The sequence below is a fragment of the Myxocyprinus asiaticus genome, chromosome 17, assembly GCF_019703515.2.
Source record: "Myxocyprinus asiaticus isolate MX2 ecotype Aquarium Trade chromosome 17, UBuf_Myxa_2, whole genome shotgun sequence".
Taxonomy (NCBI): Eukaryota; Metazoa; Chordata; class Actinopteri; order Cypriniformes; family Catostomidae; genus Myxocyprinus; species Myxocyprinus asiaticus.
Window position 1 is genome coordinate 39989210 of NC_059360.1, and position 22978 is coordinate 40012187.

Here is a 22978-nt window from a genome sequence, read left to right on the forward strand (position 1 = left end):
TGTGACCACACCATGACAGCATCACATAAATTTGGTGACAGCGCCACCTATTGGTAAAGAGTTATAATGAATTGTATTGTAATATTAGCAATTCTACCTATGTTTTTTATGCTGCTTTTCTTAAAGCCATAATCAGTGGTGTCCAGTGAAACTTCCTTACATGCAGTTGGTTTGCTTGGACCTGCTACTTGCAGCTATATTGCAGTTTTCGGTTCCCAACCCTACTGAAAACCCTATTATTATTTTTCCAATTCCATTTTGTGACTCTAGTGACACAGAAATTACACACTTCACATTTAAGTACTTACTTTTACTTGAACAGTATGTGCACATGGTTTGTATCTAGTTACATTTGTTTAAAACATTTAGTCAATCGGAAAAAAACATTTAGTCAGTCAGCCCATATAAAACAAACATTCCATTTATTGGTTATCCACATTTAAAAAATATCCTTATATTCTCCATTTTGGCTCTCAGATCATTTTTACAGAAAGTGTGAAAGAGACATGAATATGCTAAAAGTACATACTAATTTACAAGCAGTGCAAGCATGCTCTTTTTTTCCACTATGAATAATATTATTTCTGGGACTGACCTACAGTTGAAGTCAGAAGTTTACATACATGTAGGTTGAAGTCATTAAAACAAAACTAAAAAAATTTTTTAACCACTCCACAGTTTTCATATCAGCAAACTATAGTTTTTGCAAGTTGTTTAGGATATCCACTTTGTGCATGACATGAGAAATTTTTCCAGTAACTGTTTACAGACAGATTGTTTCACTTTTAATTGACTATATCACAATTCCAGTAGGTCAGAAGTTTACATTCACTAAGTTAACAAAGTTAGCCTTTAAGCAGCTTGGAAAATTCCAGAAAATGATGCCAAGCCTTTAGGAAATTAGCCAGTTAGCTTCTGATAGGCTAATTGGCTAATTGGAGTCAACTGGAGGTGTACCTGTGGATGTATTTTAAGGCCTACCTTCAAACTCAGTGCCTCTTTGCTTGACATCATTGGAAAATCAAAAGAAATTAGCCAAGACCTCAGAAACCAAAATTGTGGACCTCCACATGTCTGGTTCATCCTTAGGAGCAATTTCCAAATGCCTGAAGGTACCATGTTCATCTGTACAAACAATAGTACACAAGTATAAACACCATGGGACCACGCAGCCATCATACCGCTCAGGAAAGAGACGCATTCTGTCTCTAAGAGATGAATGTAGTTTGGTGCTAAAAGTGCAAATCAATCCCAGAACCACAGCAAAGGACCTTGTGAAGATGCTAGAGGAAACAGGTAGACAAGTATCTATATCCACAGTAAAATGAGTCCTATATCAACATAACCTGAAAGGCTGATCAGCAAGGAAGAAGCCAGTGCTCCAAAACTGCCATAAAAAAGCCAGACTACAGTTTGCAAGTGCACATGGGGACAAAGATCTTACTTTTTGGTGACATTTCCTCTGGTCTTTTTGGTCACAATGACCATTGTTATGTTTGGAGGAAAAAGGGTGAGGCTTGCAAGCCGAAGGACACCATCACAACCGTGAAGCATGGGGGTGGCAGCATCATGTTGTGGGGGTGCTTTACTGTAGGAGGGACTGGCGCACTTCACAAAATAGATGGATTCATGAGGAAGGAAAATTATGTGGATATATTGAAGCAACATCTCAAGACATCAGCCATGAAGTTAAAGCTCAGTCGCAAATGGGTCTTCCAAATGGACAATGACCCCAAGCATACCTCCAAATTTGTGGCAAAATGGCTTAAGGGCAACAAAGTCAAGATATTGGAGTGGCCATCACAAAGCCCTGACCTCAATCCGAAAGAAAATTTGTGGGCAGAACTGAAAAAGCATGTGTGAGCAAGGAGGCCTACAAACCTGACTCAGTTACACCAGTTCTGTCTGGAGAAATGGGCCAAAATTCCAGCAACTTATTGTGAGAAGCTTGTGGAAGGCTACCCAAAATGTTTGACCCAAGTTAAAGAATTTGAAAGTCAATGCTACCAAATACTAACAAAGTGTATGTAAACTTCTGACCCACTGGGAATGTGATGAAAGAAATAAAAGCTGAAATAAATCATTCTCTCTGACTATTATTCTGACATTTCACATTCTTAAAATAAAGTAGTGATCCTAACTGACATAAGACAGGCAATGTTTTCTACGATTAAATGTCAGGACTTGTGAAAAACCGAGTTTAAATGTATTTGGCAAAGGTGTATTTAAACTTCTGACTTCAACTGTATCAATTTTGCATTTCAACACAACAATTACAAGAAAAAAGTTTTGGACATCAACCTGATAGACTTAGCATTTACAAGAGTTGCAGTTCTCTGTGCCTGATTTATAGTATGCATTTGGGAACAACTCCGGCTTGTGCTTACAGCCTTTTTGCACCTCTGAAACTCAGTTGATACTTCATGTACAAGTTAGACGTCAAGCTTTTTGCATCTAAAATTTGCATTTTGAGTGATCATGATTTTTTGAATTACAGTAAAATTACAACACACACTGCCACAGCACAGATGTTCACAGTTCAGATGGCTTTGAAGTGTGAATTTGTTTTTTATTGTTAATATACATTCTTCTGTCCCAGACCCCAGCTTAATATAAATATAAGCAAGCCATTTGTATGTCGATTTTCCTGAAAAGTGTGAACACTGGCTCTGTGGCGCTTTTAAAATATTGGCTCGACCAGTGGCATGAATTTGGGGCGGAACTGTCTGTTTGCCCAACCAACTGCATCTAGGGGGAATGTGAGGAAAACCTGTTTGAAAACAGTCAGTTTAGTGATGGTAGTGGCACAGTAACCTTTAATGTTGAAGTGAGGTCTGCTTTCGACTGAAACTTTTAAAATGCTATAACATATATGTACATTTTAAGTAACAAAATTAAATGAACACTCTTTGCCATTCACAGGTGAAACATGCTTTTTGTTGTAGGAAGAACTCAACAAACATAAATGGAAAAAGATAAGTGCCATCATTAACCTTGCATCATTTCAGGAAATTTACATGTGTTGCATCATCATCAGTAGGACCTCCAATTCCCTCAAATTGTCCAAGATATTGCACAGCTCATCTTCTGATTGGCCGGTTGTCGTCTTTTGGTGTTACATGAGCAAGACGATTATGTAGATAAGCAGGAGGCAGATGAGGATGAGGGAGAAGTTGATAATAAGATATTGTAAGTTGCGCTTAGTCTGCGGGTTCACTTCGATGTTGGACGCCCTCCGAATCACTGACCGCGTCATGTGCTGCACCCTTTCCATCCTGGTGGCTTGCGTTGCAGTGGTGCTTTATGAGAAACAAGAGAGATTATTATATTTAAAGGTGGAGTTAGTCATTTTAATCCAATACACTTTGTCAAATTCCGCAGATATCTCTTCACGGTCCGCTAGTTGTCCGTTCTGTGTGTGCGCTGAAAAAAAATCAGGTGTTTGTACAGAGCCCTGGCTCTGTAAATGGGAAAATAAAACAAAGTGGATTGGACTGATCCACAAAACACTAGTCCAGCATGCATGAATTTTGGGGGCGGAGCTTCTGAAGGAGTACTGAAGGGAGGGGTGTGTTTGTTTGGCTTTTGAGTTCAAATATCAACAGTCACAGGAATCCAAATTTAAGGGCCAATGATACAAGTCTCTCTCTCTCTCTCTCTCTCTCTCTCTCTCTCTCTCTCTCTCTCTCTCTCTCTCTCTCTCTATATATATATAAATGTGGGGATCACATTGGGAAGTATTTATAGTAAATTTATTATATTTAATATTATTAGGGGTGATAATCGATAAACAATTTGTATCAAATTAATTACATGGTATGCCGATTAATTAATCGAATTAATCGCATACATAAATATTTGTTGAGAAAGCCCCTCAAATAACAATAATTCAGTATATAATGATTAAATAATTATAAAGTTTAATTATAAAATTATAAAGGCTTGCCTAAGGATGCGTCAATGTACACCTTTTGGAGCGTCTCGGTTGCATCGCGTCATAAACATACCGTTCTTAGGTCGCTGTGTTAAGTTAAAAGTTTGTAACTTAGAAAAACATGTCTTGAGATCCCTGCCTTCGGATTTGCGCTCCATCAAGCTGTGTTTGTACGCAAGAACATGTTCGCAATCTCATCTTGTGTTGTCTGCTCTCGGTAAGTGTGATTTTTTTCTTCTGTCTGTATAAGCTGCGTGTTGCCTATACATATATATCGAGTTTCGCTTACTGCCCCCTGGAGAAAACAGGTGGTACTCCAAGCTTGAATTTGTTTAGATAGTAGGAATATTCCTTATTACGGTTCGGGGACATGATTAATTGCGTTAATTTTTTTAACACGTTATTTTTTATATAATTAATCACACTGAATTATCGTGTTAAATCGACAGCCCTAAATATATTTATTTATTTTAACGTAACTGTGCAGCCAATCAGTGGCAGTGTCGTGCAATATTCAGTCCCCCCATGAAATCTTGTCCCCCTTGGAGAGTTGTTTGTAATGCTGCCTTCACGTGCTATCGGATTTATCGTAAATACAAGTTTCCCCACTTGGAAGTTGCACATGAATGAACCTTCAAGTCGTAATTACAGCTGGGAAACTCGGAGATAATTTTGATACCCGAGTTTCCGAAATAAACTTTCAACATGGTGGAGGAGAGTACCGTTTCTGTAGTGAATGACAGATTTTGTTCATTTTTCTAAATACAGCTAATTGTTAGCGCTTGCCGTTTTGGTCATATTCATTTATGTATATCAGCAACCATTCTATGCATGTTGTAAATTTTTACACTGTGAAAATAGCTTGTATTTGACCAAAATTCCATTATTGTCAGCAAGCTAACTGAGTGATATGTATTATGTTGTCAAAATAAAAGTTCCTCAAGAAATATGTGTGAATGAACCTGGCGTCGTCCATGTTTCCTGTTCTTTCTGACAACAAGCATGTGAACGCGACGTACTTGTAATTACCGCTTCAGAAGTGGGAAGTAGGATAATTCCGATAGCACATGAGGGCAGCATAATGCATGATCAGAAGTGTCATTTACTGTTCTAATTCCTGTTGTAGCTGATCACAGAAATACAGCATTACCATACCATAGCATGAAATTCAGTGTTTTTGATATATTAATGTGAAGTACTTTGTGGCATAGGTTAGCTTAGTAGGATAATTTATTAGCTTGCTAAATGTAGGGAATGCATAATGTAATGTTAGCTTAGGATGCTAACTGAAAACAAAAAGAAAAACGTTTGATATGACCATCTGTTGCTGTGAGTATCATTTGATATGTTGTATAGGGCCTTTAACAGTTTTGGGGAAGCTGCTTTGGAACTGTAGCTTCCCAAGTTATAAGTTACTTATAAATTGAAGTAGTTAAACTACAGTGAAGCTAAAGTAGTTAGCTACACTACAATTTAATTACAAATAGTAGCAAACTAAATTGAAGCTATTTAAAAAGAAAATATTTTTAGATATGTAACAATCAAATTATATTATTTAATTCTGCAATCAGAAGTTTTGATTGCTAACCTGAATGTTTTACATCAGAAGCCATAGTTTACATTGGTACATTTGAGGATTTGTAGTAAAACCAGTAGCTACTTAATTAACCATGGTTTCTACAGTCAAGGTTACTAAAATATTACTATAGTAAAACCATGATTCATTTTCGTAAGGTTACCCTTACAAAAAATCTAGAGTTGCAAAAAATTGCTGCAAATTTGCTACTCATTATTTTCACATGCAAATTAGCTTGTTATTCACCACAAATGTTTGCCAAAAGTTTTCAGCCCTTCACCAGTAGCGGTGAACCTGCAGCAAACCTTTGGCGACAATGAAGAGTTTGCCACAAAGCTCATTTGCATATGAAAATTAATAAGTGGCAAATTTAAAAGTTTATGGCAACCCTAGATTTTTTGTTGGTACTAATAGGGTGTGACAACATTACATTGAACTTAAATGTAAAAGTTTTATTTAAACTAATAAAGCTAGAAAACACCCTGTTTTATATAACAGAATTAAAATATTATAAAAAATAAAATAAAAAATAAAAAACAATTAACTAAATATTTTACTTTTAAAAAGGCAAAGTCACTTTAAGGCTGTGCTGGGCTCAAGTGAATCAGTGATTCGTTAATCCAAACTAGTTATTTTACATGAATGTGACAAGTTTGTCATTTTGTTGGAAAATGTAGTTCGATACGGTGAAAACTCAACTATTGTGAAAATAGCTGAGCTATGTCACGCTACTGAAAAATGTCGCTAATTGTAGTAAATCCATGGTTAAGTTTCGTACAGGAAGGGTAGATTTACGTTTAGGAGTAAGGGTTGGTGTAGAGTGTCTGTGGGACTCTAAATAAACACAATAAACATGCTGCAGTGATAAACACGTTATTAGGAACATCTGTACACCTACTTCTTCATGCATTTATCTAATCAGCCAAATGTGTGGCAGCAGTGCACTGCATAAAATTATGCAGTTACAGTTCAGGAGCTTCAGTTAATGTTGACATCAACCATCAGAATGGGGAAAAAATGTGATCCCTATTATTTAGTCTGTGGCATGATTGTTGGTGCCAGACGGGCTGGTTTGAGTATTTCTGCAACTGCTGATCTCCTGGGATTTTCATGCACAACAGTCTCTAGAATTTACAAAAACCAAAAACATCCAGTGATCTGCAGTTTTGTGGATGGAAACGCCTTGGTGATGAGAGAGGTCAGCAGAGAATGGCCAGACTGGTTCAAGCTGACAGAAAGGCTATGGTAACTCAGATAACCACTCTGTACAATTGTAGTGAGCAGAATAGCATCTCCGAATGCACAACACGTCGAACCTTGAGGTGAATGGGCTACAACAGCAGAAGACCACATCAGGCACTTTATTAGGATGAATATGGGTGCAAATAGCATCCGCCATTATGCACTAAATTAACTAGAAAGATTTTACAATCACACTGTTATTTTAATATTCATACCAAGCATTTGTCATGTATTTTTTTATTGCATATTTGCCAAATTGATCCTATTAGGAAGAACACTGCGAGGCAGCACTCAGAGTTATAAGAGTATTCACTGTCATACTCTCACCCTCTCTAGGGCACTCTTGTTAAAAGCTGTGAATGACATACCGAGTGACAGCCGCTTGTCTAACAACTAACATTATCCTCTTATCAGCTGTCTTCAGATTGTGTGTTCAATAATTCCAGACTGAATGCGCTCCTGGCGTTCTATATTTGCCAAAATAGTCAATCAAGTCATTCCAAATGTCAACACACTTCTTTATGCTGCAGTCAACTATTGATTGTTGCAAATAGTTTCTTTGCAGTGCTTAATCCCCTTTTTACTGAAGCTGGTATGGGTTGATTATATTCCTAGTAGGACATGTTACTGGATAAACATCCTTTGCTGTTCTGGGAATAGCATTCCTATTAATAAAGTTGATTGACCATCAAGGACACAATGCAGTTAGGCAGTCTGTCTGTCTCTATCTTAAGTCTTAGGAGAAGTGCATTTCAGAAGGAAAATGTCACTACAGTGTCGCCTTAAAATATCTGGACACTTTTGGATACTTCATTCAAACTTGAAAATGTCTGAAGTGGCATCTGCAAAGAAATAATGCTAGATCCTTTCTCAGAAATTCACATTTCACGGTTCACGGTTCTGATTGCTAACCTGATAGTTATATTTAATTAGGGTGACATTCCCTTTTAAAAATTAACCAACAGCAACCATAGTTTACATTGGTACATTTCCAGCTAGCAAAATTATATCTTGGCATCTGCAAAAAAATTATGCTAGAGATTGAATAAATAAGCATTAGCTAAATGTCAAAAATAAAAATATTGTTTCAAGACTATGCACTTGGTCTCATTTTAATGGCTTAAAAAGCCAGTATTTAACGGGACACATTGCATTCCAGTACTGTGATCCAGTGACAGTTATAACTGCTTAGCCTTAAAGCAAACACTGGCATATGTGTTCAGACTGTATTGAATTTGGATAAAAGGCAACTAGATTTGCCTTTTATTTAACTTTAAAAGAAATTTTGTAGCTTACTACATGATAGTTCTGTGAACTTATTACATTAGACTTTGGCAAGCCACAGGTTTGCTTTCATTCTACTGATTTGCATGGAAACACATTTTTTGAAAGTGATATTTCAATGCAGGATGCAAATATGCCCATGGCTTTCTTGCTAGACAGTTCATCCTCTGTATCAAATATTTTAGAGTGGTGTTTTGTATCCTTTCCACTATTTTCTGATTAAACCACATGCAATAACTTGCAATAGAAAAAAATATTTGGAAATCATCTAAAAATATATTAATAATCAGATCTGAAGATAAATTCTGTTAACAGAAATTCTTAGCAATATTTTAACATTATTTCCAAATAAAGTAATTCATAATTCTGTCAAAGGACGGGAGGATTTATTTAATTAAAAATGTTTTGCTCACCCGTAAAATGGTAGCCAGATCCAAAGAAGCAGTCCTTTCAAATATGAGGCAAAGAGTGAACCAGAAGGAAAATATTGGATGTCACAGAGGCTCTCAGAACACGCTACAAAGTTTATAGGATGAACTGAAAGGGGTGGGGTAAACAAACAGAGTAGATGAAGGAAACGCATCCTCATCCTAAAACCAGAGAATGTATGTACCAGCCCCTCTGTCCAGTGTGTATTGATGACAGACATCTGAAGAAGGAAGTGTTTGACAAGTATCATTCTAAACTTTAGTTTACAGTAAATAGAAAGGAGTGATAGAGCAAGATCTTTAGATCATTTTTTAATGAAACAAATAAAAATGCAAATGTGTTGAACCTTTAATGTACTGTACTTGTACTTTCATGTAATTGTACTTTAAATGTACCTTTTGTAATGTGAAAATAGAGACCATAATTGAAACCAGTTAAAGTGCATTTTATATGATACTAACACACAGCATGTTTGTATTACTTTTTCTCCCACCAGGGAGTTAATACATATACAGTACATACATTCAGTACAAAATAAATACATAAATGGTAACACTGTACAATTAGGTTATATTCGTTAACATTAATGCATTAGTTACCATGAACAAACAATTAATATTATATTTTTTACAGCATTTATTAATCTCTGTTAATGTTAGTTAATAAAAATAAAATTGTTCATTGTTAGTTTGTGTTAGTTCATAGTGCATTAACTAATGTTAACAAATACAACTTTTGATTTAAAAAATGTATGAGTATGTTGAAATTAACATGAACTAAGATTAATAAATTGTTAGTTCATGTTAACTGAAGTTGTTAACTGTTAACAAAGTGTTACCAAAACAATAAATAGATGATTAAGATTAAATGACTAAATAATACATAAAGAGAGAAAAGCAGGCATCACCATATTATCAGTAACTAATAATATAATTATTAATTATAAATAATGATTTAATATTTGATATTTATTTTAATATTTATTTAATAATAATAATTAAATAATCTAAATCATGAATAAAATAAATAAGTGACCAATTCATATTTAGTGGTCTTAATATCAGGACATAATCAAAATAGTAACAGACCAACATAATGTTTATTTTCTTTAACAATGTAAATTTTACTAACATTAATCAAACATACAGCCTGCTTTTTAAATGTTACAAGAACATAAATGTTCTTATAAAAATGCAAATGTGGAGAAAGGCAAAACAGAGTTCCTCATTTATGTAAGTGATGTTTGTTGACATTGAATCTGGTCTTTTATTTATGCTGTATGCTCACTTGTGTGCATACACAACAGCATTGAGCATTTACACCCAAGACTATTATAAATATTTCAATAGCAAATATGATTTAAACATTTGCTATATGAGGTATTCAAACAGAGATTGTTGATGCAAGATAAACAATAGGGCATTGCAGAGACTCCATTACAGGCTTTGAATGACCTAAATCAAACAAATATTTAAAAAAGCTCGTCGATCTAATCTAACAGCCAAGGATGCGTAAAGGAATGTGTGCTGGTTGTGTTTTCCATGGACTTTGCTGCCTTTGGCTTGCCTCCATGTCTCCTGCTGTTCGCCAGTAATGCAAGGGCACAAGTGTGCCATTCCACAGCATAAGCCCCTGTAGCATTGAGGCCTCTTTTGCAAGAAAAGTACAGTTGGAGAATAAGAAGGTGACAGTGCAATGGTGTGTCATCAAAGATGGATGTATTAAACTAAGGATGAGGGTGGCTTTTATTTCCTACAGTGTGACGCACTATAAAGGCCAAATCACCTTTAGAAGACTATTTATCAATCACTCTCTGTGGATTTACTTGCATTTGCTTTCAGTGTGTAAATTTATGGAATGATCTGAGCCTACAAGCAAGGTTGCCAGATCTTAAAATAAAACAAACCCAAAATAAACAAAATAATTAAATAATAAGGGAGATGCCTCACCAAAGTGAAAATAAGTAACGTGATTTTATTTTAATTTTTTTCTGTTTCTTGGGGGTGGGGGTTGGTTGATAGATCACATTAAATATAGATTACACAACGCTGAATTGTCAATTATTAAATCCTTTTACAAAAATAATTAAAATACTTCACAAATAATTAACCATCTAGCTATCTAAATCAACAAATTAAGGTTTAAGTAGTTTAATTCTGTTTTCCGCGTGCCACTATATCTCACGCTCAGTGTGTGTGAATTAAATGATCACGCCGTGCCTGAAAGAGTATTAAAAGCATTCATAAAGCACACGTTAAACGTGTTCGTTCGGGCTTGCAGTGAAAAGTAGACTGATAACTCTGTGAATTCGGTACAGTAGGTCGAAAGTTCTGCTTCTGAAATTGGTCTATGCTTACCAAAATTGGAATCACTGCCCCCAGTGGCCGAAGGTGGAAGTGTTGTTTTATGCATGGGCACGTGTGAGCTCCAGTTTCCGGGTGAAATGTCCACAGAGTGGTGCCAAAAGCATGTTGTATTTTTAGTTAAAAAAATAGTTAAATAATGTAATACAGTCAACAGGAATACATGTTTTATTAACTCTACCCCCTACTTCAAACATAAACCTAATCGTTAGTGGAGTAAAAATTTAATTTAAGAGCAAAAATGCAACCTCTTAACCTCTTAAAATGTCTGATGGGGGACCAGTAATTTGTATGAATGAGGTTGATTTCAGGGTACATGAACTTTCAGAAGCAAAAAGTCTATTTCTCATGCAATCATGTTGGTCAAAAGGATGAACTTTTGACTGTCAGTGAGACTAAACGGCATTTAGAAAAAACTATGAATATGCTAGCCTTGGCTCAAAGGGTCCATGGCTCAAAGTAGGCATGCGATTGTGTGCTAATTAGTTTATCTGTTGTTTTTGTTCTCGATTTTCAAAGCTTCATACGTTTTATTGCCGTAGCAGAGAGAAAAATTGTGTCACTTGGCAGTGATGAGGCAGAGGACCCAGCAGGCAGTGCTGTCAACACCTCTTGGTTATAATAGATGGATGGCTCCAAACAGAAATGTCAGGTCAAGCAAGGTGCAGCTTTTCCACAGGATAAGGAGCGGGGCCTGCGTGTCTGACAAGTAGCAATGACAGTCTGTAAAGGTGCTGTTTGATGCAGTGTGGCAGAAGAGGTCACCTGATTAACGTCTGGATATTTAGACGGGTTGCTTAAAGAGTTGTTTACCTACATTTTTGCTTAATGTTTTTAGGTGTCTCAGTGTACGTATCGCTGCAGTTTCCTGGTGAAATGAACACTAGAGGTGCTACAACAACAATGACTTTTATTCACTTTCACACAAATAAAAAAAAGGCTGATTATCAGTTCATAAACACTTCTCACACAATGCTTCCTTATGACATCAAAACACTTTTACTATAGCACATGACTTGTAAGGCAATACATTTGAATGTTTTCATTAAATAACCAACTGCATTTCCAAGCTTGTTCAAGTGTGCTCAAATTGTGCAGTAGCTCAGCTGATAAAGTGTTGCACTTGTGATGCAAAGGATTGGGGTATGAATCTGAAGACGTGAGCTGAAAGTGTCATAGAAGCACCACAAAATGACGTGGTTGCTACTGTGAGTGTGTTTTTCATCTCTTATTTGCTTTTCTGACACTATCAGTTAGGTATAAGGTTTCAGGTAGGATGGTTTGGTTTGTTGATTTAAAACACAATAGAGCATTAACCTTAAAAACCTAATCTGTTTTTAATCTCACATTTGCTTTTTATGACACTTTTTGTAGGTTTAGGTTTAAGGTTTAGGGTAGGGATGCATGTTTTATTGATTGCAAACTCGATAGAGCATTAAACTTAAAAACCTCATGTAATGAACTAGTAATAATGTTGCAAAAATGTCACCACAGTTACATAATTTTCATCAGAACAGGCTGGATTTAATCTGGAAGCATCGTATTAGGATGCATAAAATGCTGATTCACTAGACCTTGGTTGGTGTAGACAATCTATGTTTGAGACCAGTGCTTCACAAATGGTTTATCTGCAAGACCCAACATAGTATCAAACTTGTTTTTGTACTTAAAGCAAATAAAAATGTGTAATTTCTGCACCACTATTCACCACCAGAATTGCAAAAATATTGAACAGGTTTCCCGAACATTTCCCACGTTTGGCAAACAGAACCCCAAACTTAATGTTGCAGTCCAAAAAACAAAAAACAAAAAAATCACTGCACAAAACCTATTTTGCCAACATAAACCATGTTTATCCTCATTGCAAGTAAACCTGTATTAAATGTAGTCTTGGTCATATGTTTTTTTCACCTTGCATAATTATTGTTCATAGATGCACAATAATATAGCAACGAAAATATGATTATAAAAATTAGTTGCATTTTATTATTTGCATTTAGCCTTATTTTACAACCCCCTGCTGTCACAACCCTATAAAAACAGACCTACAAGCCATTTTTGGGTTGCAACCCACCAGTTGGGAACCTGTTTTAAACATTTGAGGGAACAATGCATGTTTTAGACCTTCATCCTGTGGTGGATATGAATTATGTACAGACTGAAATTGTTACTAGATGTAGCTATGATGAACATGCAGAAGTGAACTTCCTTTATTTTGCTGTATTAACAGGAGTTTGAGAAACACTCGCATACAACCAGACAGATTAACACACCTATCAACAGAAGACATACGCTTTTCCCCAGCTCTGTATATGTAATAGCACTCTAGAGGGATTTGGAGCAATAGGCTGTGTGGAATGCAATAAACTATTTTTATACCTACATTCACATCTTGCCTTATATGGAAATATTTCTTGAATCAAAAAGAAATCATATTTCTGAAAATACCATTTCTGCTGTTGTCCAATTTTCTGTCTCTGTAGCTATTGGCTGTTGTTGCATTTTAATAGTTTACTAGGTAACATTTTACAATAAGGTTCCATTTGTTAACATTAGATAACAACATTAGTTAAAATGAACTAATAATGAACAATACTTGTAAAGCATGTATTAATCTTGTTTCAAGTTCATTTCAACATATAGTAATACATTTTTAAAATCAGAAGTTGTATATGTTAACAGTAGTTAATACACTATGAACTATGTTACACTATGAACTATGAACTAACAATGAACAATTTTATTTTTATTAACTTACATTAACAAAGATTACTAAATGCTGTAAAAATGTATTGTTCGTTGTTAGTTCATGAGATCTAATGCTTTAACTAATGTTAACGAATGGAACCTTACTGTAAAGTGTTACTGTTTATTAGATAAAGTCTGTGCAAAGCATTGATAACAATTGCAGGTTACCACTTTTTACAGTGCATGCTGCATTATGAAGCAAATGTCAACAATTTTGATGCCACGTGCATCAAGGAACTGTGTCTGTCGTAGTCATACTAGGGATTTCCTTGGACCACTACTGGCCATTGCCAGTGAGAATCTCCCAGAATTCCTTTGTTCCTACAAATCCTTTGCACTCTAAATAAAACTTGCACAGCAATCTTTGCGTGTTTGTGGTGGGCTGATCCTGGGAGAATCCCCAAAACAAACTTTCACCGCGGCATGCTCCAGGCACATGCGGTCCCAATGCCCTGTGAATACTCCCGCTTTTACGTGTTAAAGCAGGTATTAGGAATTTTCATAGACTTACAAACATTTGCAGAAGGATGACAATATTTTCTTAAAATCATGCTTAGATCTCACATGTATCTTATCAAAGTCCTTGTAAGGCAAGTCAGTTCACAGTAACGCCCCCAGGCAGCTATTTTCTATGTAGGCAACAGGCATACAAGTACAGCTTCTATCTACTTCAACAGGAAAAGACTGGCTATTTGTCTATTACTGAGTGGTATATAAAAAAGGCACTTAAAGGGTCAAGAAACCCAAAACCAGATTTTTGTTAACTGTTTCAAAAGCAATTTACAAAACTTAAACTAACTTTATCGTGCTAATGTAATTGGTTCAGCATTTATTGTATCTGTGGGTTACATAGTGAATATGAAACAACATGTATTTGTATTTTTATGCGTTTGATGGACAAAACCCTTCCAAAGACAGACATTCAGTTTGTGTTCATCAGGAGTTGGTTAGATATGCAATGTAAAAGTTGAGAAAACATGCAAGCACACCCCCAAATGCTTCTTTAGATTTGACTCGGAATCGTTTGCAGTGGACATTATGTTTTGGAAGGCAGAGTTTACATGGCACAGCAATGTTTTTGCCCTGTGTCTCCTTAAAAGTGAATAGATTTTTGTAAATGCTGAGTGAGAGTGCTCTATGCATCTTCAGGTCAGGAGATCAATAAATTATGAATAATTTACTGTTGTTGCCTGATTAATATGTAATCATGTAATCCATAAGTAAGTAACTGTAACACCCCGTCTACACTGGATGCGAGTGGCTCGTCATGACAAAAGTAAATAGATCCTATTATAATCAATGAAGCTGTCTACACTAGAAGCATCCGTTGCGGTGACAGTAAACGGATGCCCCATTCTATTGCTGACACACTGCAGAGCTACTCCAGCCATTTTATCATCATTCAAAGAAAAATGAAAAATTTTGGTTGGGACTTGATTTTATCCGTTCATTTTGCAATTCATTTATGGGAATTCGTTGGATTGGGAAAAGTGGAGTTCAATTCCAGAATGGAGCCAGCCCTACATGTGAGTTTGCAGTCAAAAGAGAACTACTCTGCTTATGTTTGGCTATTGATTAACATTATTTTCCCCACCCATGCTACCTAGGTGATGTCAGACAAAAAGAGAAGCTGTTTCAGAGGAGAAGCAGTTTTTTTTTATTTTTTTTTATGTATGTATTATTTTCTTTAACAATGTGCATTATAATGCCAGGAATGTGTACTAAGTAAATAGGTTAATAATAGGGACTATTTAGATTTTATGTTGACTTTAAACATAAAAGTCAGACCACACTGATGTCTACATGCATATGTGTACATTAACATTACCTAACTGACATCAAATAAAAGTGTAAAGATATTTACAGATATAGCATCACTGGTGTCCCAAATAGCAAGTGTTAAAAAAAATCCCAATGCTTTATAACTCAAACTCGAATACACATATGCACTGTTCATCTGACTGTGTGATATTTTAAGCTTGGCGAGGAGACAACTTGGATGAAGAGAGTGGAAAAACATTTCTGCTATTTATAAGGTCTGATTAAAGGGTCAGACCATCTCATATGATAAATACATAAACAAGTACATTCACTGAATTGTCACATCACAGGGCCAGTCATTGAGGGCTTTGTGAATTTAAAGAGCAGCCTTTAATCTACAGGATGTGTAGCTTACAGTACAAACTGTTAATTAGGCACATGATTGGGAGTCCTCTCCCAGGAACCAAACATCATGGTCCTGGTGGCTCAAAGTACCCCATGTTTTGCATGTTGGACGCATTTATTAACTTACAAAAAGGCAAATGATCAAAACCACTATCATAATCAAAATAAAAGGAGTTCTGGCCCTTGGCAAATGTCAGCGTGTTTTCATGTGTTATGTAAGCAAATCTCTTGTGTAAACATGCAGCCTTTTTGCACTGTTAATGTTTTGTAACAGGGACTTTGCCAGAACTTCCAAAGAAAATTCTTAAAGAAGGCCAAAACATGTAACACATCCTAAATGAAGTCTAAAAAAAAATGTATCATAGAGTTAATTTTTCTTTCTGGATAAGACTACTGTAGAAATATATTCAGATACTGAAAAATAATAATGGATCACTTTTGTGGTGGAAAAGTTTAACCTTGTGCGACCCCATGTACACATGCGTGGACGTTGTATTTTGGCTTCGCTATACACAATGCATAATTAAAATTATTTAAACCAAATGATCTCAGTTCAGAAGACTCTGGGGTGTCAGTAAAGAGTTAAACTTTCAATATACGGAGTCATGTGATAAAACAACATGGCGTGGATCAAAGTGGAGTTTGTCTTTGGGAGAAACGCCAACAAAACTACATCTGGTAAGAAACATCTAGTTTCATATGACAAAACAACATGGCGCGGATCACAGTGGAGTTTGTCTTTGGGAGAAATAACAACAAAACTACATCTGGTAAGAAACATCTAGTTTCATATGACAAAACAACATGGCGCGGATCACAGTGGAGTTTGTCTTTGGGAGAAATAACAACAAAACTACATCTGGTAAGAAACATCTAGTTTCATATGACAAAACAACATGGCGTGGATCACAGTGGAGTTTGTCTTTGGGAGAAATAACAACAAAACTACATCTGGTAAGAAACATCTAGTTTCATATGACAAAACAACATGGCGCCGATCACAGTGGAGTTTGTCTTTGGGAGAAATAACAACAAAACTACATCTGGTAAGAAATCTAATTAAGTTTTTACATTGAACCCTGTTTAAGTCAAAATGTTTAGTCTCTAGTTTCATCCGACATGCCATTTTTAATATTTGAGAGATGTAAACCTTTTTACAATAATGGCAGTATTGGCTATGGTGTTTAAGCCCCACCCTTTAAGGCACGAAGCAGTCCGGTATAAAAGCGGGCACGCAATCACCATTCCTCAGAATATTTTTCCTTCAAGACAGCGATTCATCTCTCTTCTAGAAGCCTTCTACTACTTCACCGTCGACATACATGAGTCAGCGGGCAGGATCTTCACAGCAACGAGAAGACTCTCCACACGACCAACGAACACATCATCAGTGTCGCTACTGGAGAAATGTATTCTTCACCACATTCTACCCAACATTCCATAACACTACATACAGGCAGACTGTAAGCTTCTTAAAGATGCATTGTGTAATTTTCATGCCACTGTTAATTCAGCAACAGTAGGTCAAAAGTCCGAAACTTTAACCACTGCCCCCAGTGGCCAATGCTGTAAGTGTTGTTGAACGTAAGCGCATGTGAGCTCCAGTTTTAGGGTGAAATGTCCACAGAGTGACATCATAAGCAAGTTGTATTTTTAGTTGTAAAAGATGTAATATAGTCAACAGGAATGCCTGTTTTATTAACCATATGTCCTGATCCAAACCCATAGCCTAAATATAAGCGTCAAAAATAAGCATGTAAAAATGTCATCTTCGAGGTAAAAATTTACCTCAGAATACCTCAGAATCGCACTCCACATTGATTGTGTTTATGCAATTACTTCCTGCTTTCTGTGGGACCAGAATCTGGTTCTGCTCATGCAACACATTATCAGTAGCACTGTAGGAAAAGGTAAACACATTTGAATTGATGCAAACATGTCTGATGGGAGATTGCGCTCGTCAGTAACTCAACAGATTGGGGTTGATGTCAGGGTACCGGAACATTGAGTAGAAACTTGTCCAGTACCCTTGTGATCATGTTGTTGTGCCACTAGTGGCAGCAAACAGAATTGCAGTATTTCGTGACACCCAACACTATTGGCTAGACTAGAGATACAACTACCTGTTTCTATGCACTGGCTGATGGTATATACTGTAGTATTTTGCTAACTTGTTTTGAAAGCATTATTACTTTTGCAATCCCGCATGGTGCTGCTGGTGGTGCAAAAATTACACACTTCACCTTTAAAATTTGATGGTTCTGTGGTGATATGTAGTACTGATTGTATTGAATATGTCTTGTTTAGGATCTCTATAGCTGCTGTAAATATGGAAGACCAGGGTTCGATCGCTTAAGCCAGCATAACAACACCAGCACGAGTTGGTTAGTTGAAGCTCACAGTGAAGCTTATATGGCGTCATGCAACCACATTACTAATCAACATGCGGGAGTTGTTTCTCAATGTAGCTTGAACGCAATGGCTTGGGATAAGCAATAATCTAATTGTTCCTTCCGTGACGACTTTTAGAGCAGAATGGAGGCTGCTGGGTCTTTGCATCCAGATGGAACTCATTAAAGAGGAGAAAAGAGGATGCTGATTCTTCCACAAATCATACCACGGGCTTTGATAATCCAAATTCAGTGCCAAATATTTAGGAAAGGAAAAACTGCAAATGGGATATCTTTAAGATCTTAATTGTTTTTCTTAAACAGCAATGAGATTAAATAAGAAACTGGATTTTCTTTTTGGTGTTAACACTGCTTGCTTTCGGGTATCTCATTTATGTCATGTTTTTAATAGGGGCTGCCATGCACTACAGTGCCAACCAGGTGTTCTTCTCAGAGGGGACTCGTATCTGAGCAAAAGGGGCTGAAAATCTTACTGACCACTCAGATCTAAAGCATCTCTACTCTCCCCTGTTGGATGTCACAGCAATCACTGTAGATTGGGTTTATCAGAGAAGTTACTATGTTTCTAGTGGCAGTATGTTTACTTTTAATTAAGGATTTCCATCTGGACTTCCCATGCTTTTGGACATTAATGTAATCTATGTTTGTTTAATCACTTTATTATTAAATACTGTCAGCATATACCTTTCTGTTAAATGCAGGTCTATTATTGCGGATTAGATGACTGTTCTTTTCCATTGAACATAAACCTCACCTTATCTAGTGACCCTATAAACGTAATTGCAGATCCATATAATGGGTGAGTATCATCAACAGTTACTGGACACGGTCTGTCTCGAAAAGCTGTTTTGCACTGCTTTATATAAAGCCATGAAACACAACATTCTCCATTACACTATTTTGCATCATACAGTATTACTACTACTAACTAATTAGGTAGCTCAATTAAAGTTATAATTTGTTTCAGTACAAATAAAAGGGATAGTTCACCCAAAAATGAAAATTCTCTCATCATTTACTCACCCTTATGACATCCCGGATGTGTATGACTTTCTTTCTTCTGCAGAACACAAATGAAGATTTTTAGAAGAATATTTCAGCTTTGTTGGTCCATACAATGCAAGTGAATGGGTGCCAAAATTTTGAAGCTCCAAAAATCACATAAGTCCGCATAAAAGTAATCCATATGACTCCAGTCGCTAAATCAATGTCTTCAGAAGTGATATAATAGGTGTGGGTGAGAAACAGATCACTATTTAAGTAAATTTTACTATAAATTCTCCACCCTGCTCAGTCAGTCTCCACCCTAACTTTCACATTCTTCTTCTTGTGTTTTTGGTGATTCACATTCTTCATGCAAATGCCCCTACTGGGCATGGTAAATAATTTCTAGCAAAAACAGACTTAAATATTGATCTGTTTCTCACCCACACCTATCATATCACTTCTGAAGATATGGATTTAACCACTGGAGTCAAATGGATTACTTTTATGCTGCATTTATGTGCTTTTTGGAGCTGAGATATTCTTATAAAAATATTAATTTGTGTTCTGCAGAAGAAAGTCACACATATCTGGGATGGCATGAGGGTGAGTAAATGATGAGAGAATTTAAATTTTTTGGTGAGCTATTCCTTTAAGCTCAGTCGACAGGATTTGTGGCATAATGTTGATTACCACAGAAAATATTTTCCACTCGCCCCATGTTTATTAATAAAAAAGGCAAAAATTGCAGTTACAGTGAGGCACTCACAATGAACGTGAATGGGGCCAGTCCATAAACTTCCAAATAAAAAGTATTGCCACAAGATGTAAACATTATACACATGATTAACATGATTTTAGTGTGATAAAATTGCTTACTAACCTTTTTAGAGTAAAGTTACAGCATATCCAGTATTACGACTTCGATGCAATGATGATGCAATGTCGGTAAATCCTAAAAGCAAATTTATAATGCTAAAATCATGTTAACACAAACACTGTTTCTGTGGCTATACTTTTGAAAAAGTGTGTATTTTAATGTTTTTTGACTGGCCCCATTTACTTCCATTGTTAGTGCCATATTGTAACCGCAATTGTTTTTTTAAATCGAGGGACGAGTGGAAAATATTTTTTGTGGTAATCAATATTATGCCACAAATGCTGTTGAGCTTAAATGGTATTCAATCTGGATTGTTCCTTTTAGGATATTAAAGATTGAATTATTATATATTGTCATATTGTATACATTATTTAATTATATTGAAAATTGGTCTTTTGTAAGATGGATTTTCGTGTTGCTGCACAGTGGAATATATCGTACCCCTCTCAAGTCAAGTCAAGTCATTTTTATTTGTATAGCGCTTTTCACAACACACATCGTTTCAAAGCAGCTTTACAGAAAATCATGCATTAACAGACAATGAAACTGTAATATCTATAAAGTCTTAGAGTCATAATTTCTGTAATTTGAATAAATATGATTTTAAATTGTGTATAAAAATAAACAATTAAATAATTAAATAATTAATTAATTAATAATTGTATTTAGAACCCCAGTGAGCAGGCCGAAGGCACATCCATAAGATGTTGGTTAATGGATAAAAATAACCTTGGGAGAAACCAGGTTCACTGTGGGGGCCAGTTCCCCTCTGGCTTAACAGCATGAACTTAATGCCAATATTAGTTATTTGTGTGCAGTGCAGGTCATGGTTTAAAAATTTAAATCTAAGTAAGTGTTAAGGGTCATTGTTTAAACAAAGATTTTGTATGAACTGTATGATCAATGACTAATGTCTTTGAAGTCCATCCTGGATTAACTGCAGAAGTTCACATAGGTGCATTGTCCTGTGTTAGTTGGCTGATGAAGGCTTTTGTTGGCGATTAGATAGTCTATGTATTCCATTTCAAGAGTGCAGTCCATCAATAGACAAATGTGATGCAGGCAGAGATCATTGAGGTGCATCGCAGTTCAACCGGTAGGTCATTTTAGTGAGGTTCAGTGGGGTCCATCTTAAATCCAAATTTCAGGCAGTGGCATATGAAGTATCTGATGTCTTACAGTTGGAGTTGGCATCAGTTCATCCTCTGAAGTCCATCGTAAAAGACCGAAGTGATGTCTGGCTAGCACCAGCTGTAGTTTGTTGGCATCACTCAGCGACACACACACACATATATATAAGCATAAACATATATATATAAACCCCTTTGCAGAGGGGTTCACATCTGCTCTGGAGGTTGAGATATTTCTCCAGGAACAGATTCTCAGTTTGGTCAATGATTCATCGAATGCTGCCATCTACTGGACCACTGAAACATCCATAGAAGCCTGTAGACTGGATGAGGAGGGCTACCATACATTGATCACAGGTAGCTGGTATCACTTTGAATGTGATTGATGGAAACCTGTATTGGTTGGTTCAGGATGGCTCATTGTTAAACCTTTACAGAACTGATATCATGGGTGACAGATTGGTACATACCAAATATTTCTCATTACTAGATTGTTTGATTGTCATTTTGGTTGGCCTGGTTATAACATTTAGTCATTGAATAAATACAGTTTTTTAAAATGTGCTGTTTGCTGTGCCTTTAAAGGATGCAAAAGTCAAAAGTGGTGAAATATGTAAGATGGACCACCTCGCAAATCATCACGTGGGCTACTACAGTGGATGATTTGTTTAGTTGGATGAGAACAAACAGCTAAGGATTCAGGAGGTGAACCAAACAGCCAGTGTTCTCATGTTGGCCAGCATTACACTGACAGCTTTTTCTGTCGTACAGAAAATGCTCAAACCTCTTTTTTCCATTTCAACCCCAACCCATTTTCTATTAAATGTTGTGTTTTTGTAAAGTCATCATAGGTATGTCTGTTTGTGTGTGTTTGTTCCAGATGGGTTCTTATCTCCTCTTGAGTTATTCCACCTGCAGTTTCCAAAACTTCTATTCGCCTTGAAAGGAATCACACATTTTTCCAGATACTCAGGGAACCCACCAGTATTGACTTTGGGAATGTTTTCTATTGTGTGGTGTCTAAGGAACTATTGCAACATGTGGAACCACTTCAAAATGTACTACACAAGATTTGTTTTCAACTCAGTAAATAATGTAAAACGTTAATGCTAAATGTTCTTTATTTTTGTATTGTTTATTTATTATATCTAATTTATGATGCATTTCTAACACATTTTTGCAGAACTACCTCACCAGATATTGTCATCCAGTTCAAATGTTTTCTAAACTAGTCATAAATGTGACAAGATTCAAGCCAAACACTGAATTTAACGTCACCATAACCCCCTTTTCACATTGACGGAAAGGGGCATCAACACACACAGTTCTTGTTTCTCCAGGAATGGGTAAGAATTACGCATCATCATTTAATATGAATATGGTTATATACACAAGGAAATGAAAGTTTAATTTAACTGTAATGTTTTGCTTTTTGTATATTTTGCTATTTTATATTAAAATTTCATTCTAATTACACTGTGGTTATCTCCTGACAGATGTTCCATTAGACACTGACATGACATCACAACATCTGTGTTAGTATTGCACTGACTGTCATCCTTGCTGCTGTCAGTAAGTACAAAACTGATACACTACATGGCCAAAAGTATGCCTGAAAATCACAGCCATATGTGCTTGTTGAACATTACATTTAAAATCATAGGCATAAATTCCTTCCTTTGCTGCAATAACAGCTTCCAATCCAGATTGATCTCACAGTGAAATCGGAAATAGTAGGTTGACTTTTCTTTAGGTAAAATCAGTCTGTGCTTACGCGGTGTTTGTTATGTTTATTTGGAGTCTCACAGAACTTTAAAACTTAAAAGTTCTA

The 22978-nt window shown here is 36.1% G+C and overlaps 1 protein-coding gene across 2 annotated transcripts in view; it reads right to left on the reverse strand.

Annotated features, from left to right (window-relative positions):
- Window positions 1-295: 295 nt before the first annotated feature.
- The window catches only part of LOC127455432 (protein Smaug homolog 1-like), a 181351-nt gene continuing 158668 nt past the window's right edge, over window positions 296-22978 (reverse strand). For both annotated transcript variants that reach the window (XM_051723346.1, XM_051723345.1), the window contains exon 14: window positions 296-1881. The gene's annotated coding sequence lies outside the window, so the exon portion shown is untranslated. The remainder of the gene's footprint in view (window positions 1882-22978) is intronic.